Source organism: Echiichthys vipera (assembly GCF_963691815.1).
Source record: "Echiichthys vipera genome assembly, chromosome: 5".
In the NCBI taxonomy this organism is placed as follows: Eukaryota; Metazoa; Chordata; class Actinopteri; order Perciformes; family Trachinidae; genus Echiichthys; species Echiichthys vipera.
This window is the reverse complement of record NC_139830.1, coordinates 1,346,263-1,348,762: the sequence shown is the minus strand read 5'-3', so window position 1 is coordinate 1,348,762 and position 2,500 is coordinate 1,346,263. Positions and strand designations below refer to the sequence as shown.

At 45.4% G+C, this 2,500-nt stretch overlaps 1 protein-coding gene across 3 annotated transcripts in view; it reads right to left on the bottom strand.

Moving 5' to 3' along the window:
* plekhg2 (pleckstrin homology domain containing, family G (with RhoGef domain) member 2) overlaps positions 1-2,500 on the bottom strand; it is a 90,257-nt gene that overhangs the window by 57,870 nt on the left and 29,887 nt on the right. The gene's annotated exons all lie outside the window — the stretch shown is intronic.

The following is a 2,500-nucleotide window of genomic DNA, read 5'->3' as shown; positions in this document are numbered from 1 at the left end:
CCGCGGTACCTTGGCGTACTCCCGGATAGATCTTTATCATTCAAACAACACCCTGAAGAAGTGACGGCCAGGGTGTCATCAAGGGTCGCACTGATTCGACGTCTCGCTGCTACTAGCTGGGGGGCACCCGCCAACGTGCTTCGAATATCAACACAAGCTCTCGTCTTCTCCACAGCTGAAGACTCTGCCTCGGCCTGGTGCAGAAGCCCACACGCCAGGAAGGTCGACACTGCCATAAACACCGCCCTTCGGACCGTAACTGGCGGCCTGAAACCTGCCCCTGTGTCCCGTCTGCCAACACTAGCGGGAATTGCCCCGGCCAGCCTCCAACAAGAGGCTGCTACCTTTGCTCTTGCAAGGAAAGCCCAGAGATACAACTGGCATATCCTGCACAATGCCACCACAACAGCACTGCCTCCTCACAGACTGAAGTCCCGCCACCCGTACAACGAGGCGGCACAAGTGCTGCTCAGGTCCCTGAGGACCCGTCTACAGAGGCGTGGCTGGCGGCAGGAGTGGGAGTCAGCGGGGCCCTCACCAACCCAACGTTACATCCATGGAGGCGGTCTTGAAGGAGAGGACCTGCCATGCTGGCAATGGACTCTCCTGAACCTCCTGCGAACTGGGGTCGGACGCTACACAGCATCAATGAGGACGTGGGGCCTGGTGGACGGAGCAGCGTGTGAGTGTGGGGGGCCGGAGCAGACCGCCGAGCCCAGGACCACCACCTGTCCCCTGGATAAACCACCCTCGTAGGGCGGCCTCTTCCATGAGGGACCTGAGATGAGAACGTGGCTGAAGTCTACTGAGCTGGACGTTTGATGATGACACACGAGAGAAGAAGAAGAAGAAGAAGAAGAAGAAGAAGAAGAAGAAGAAGAAGAAGAAGAAGAAGAAGAATGAATGAAAAAAGACGTGACCTCGGCCTCTTTCATGAGAAATGAGTCTGAAAAATGAGTTCATACGTCAGTGACGGAGACGAGCTGTGCGCACACACACACACACACACACACACACAGACGCACACACACACACACACACACACAGGCCTATTATGGTAGTTGGTTCAGATTCCCAGTGAGCGTGACATCATGGAGCCTCAATCAAAACCAGACTTCAGCAAAACCTCAAATGCAGAGAGCAGCAGGAACGAGGGCTTACATTACAGGATGACACACACACACACACACACACACACACACACACACACACACACACACACACACACACACACACACACACACACACACACACACACACACACACACATTCTTGAATTCTTGGGTTCCTCTCACTCGACACTAAACTGTGTTCACTGAGGTACAAACAGCAGCACGGAGCCTGAAGTCTGTTTTTTATGGGGTCACAGATTTAGAGCCGTTGATAATAATAAATAATAATAATAAATAATAATTAAAGGACGTGGGGCAGCGGGGGATGTTCAGAGAAGGAACCCTGGATTACTGAGAGTAAAATCCTAAATTTAGGAGACTAACAAACTTAGATAATCTCTGAGATTAAAGTGGAAAATAAAGATTAAAGTGTTAAATTCAGATTAAAGAGGAAAATAAAGATTAAAGTTGTAGATTTACGATAAAAAACAAACTTGGATGGTTCCTGAAATTAAAAAAAATGTTAAATTCAGGAGGAAAAACTGTGAATATTAAATGTGAGATTAAAGTTAAACCTATTCAAGAAACAAATGCATGAGGAAAAAACAAACAAATTTAGATAATCCCTGAGATTAAAATGGAAAATAAAGATTAAAGTGTGAGATTTATGATTAAAAACTTTGGATAGTTCCTGAAATAAAAATGGTAAATTAAGATTAAAGTGGTAAATTTAAGATAAAAAGAAACTTGGATAGTCTTTGGGATTAAAGTGTTACACTCACGATTATACATTTGGTTAGTTTCTGAGATTAAAGTGTTAATTTAGATTAAAGTTTTACATTTATGATAAAATAACAAATTTGGATAGTTTCTGAGATTAAAAATGTTAAATTCAAGAGGAAAAATGTGAAGGTGTTAAATTTATGATAAAACACTGGGATAGTCTTTGGGATTAAAGTGGAAAATTCAGATTAAAGTGTTAAATTGGGATTAAAGTGATAAATTGGGATTAAAGTGTTAAATCGACCACAACGCTAAAGCGCCGTTGTCGTGACAGCGGGACGCTCGAGTGCGTGACCTCCGAGAAACAGGAAGGAGAAAGACGAGGTGATGAGAGAGAGAGCTGCAGGTCCGACAGCTGATTAACCTGATGACAGCGTGTGTGTGTGTGTGTGTGTGTGTGTGTGCGTCTGTGTGTGTGTGTGTGTGTGTGTGTCCATCTGTCAGACTGGAGTGTGAAACATCCTTTTGAAGTAAAATAGAGAATTTACTGCTGCTTTCATCCTCTGCCATGTCACACACACACACACACACACACACACACACACACACACACACACACAGCTGGTGCACCTGGACCATTGATGGATGACACACACACACACACA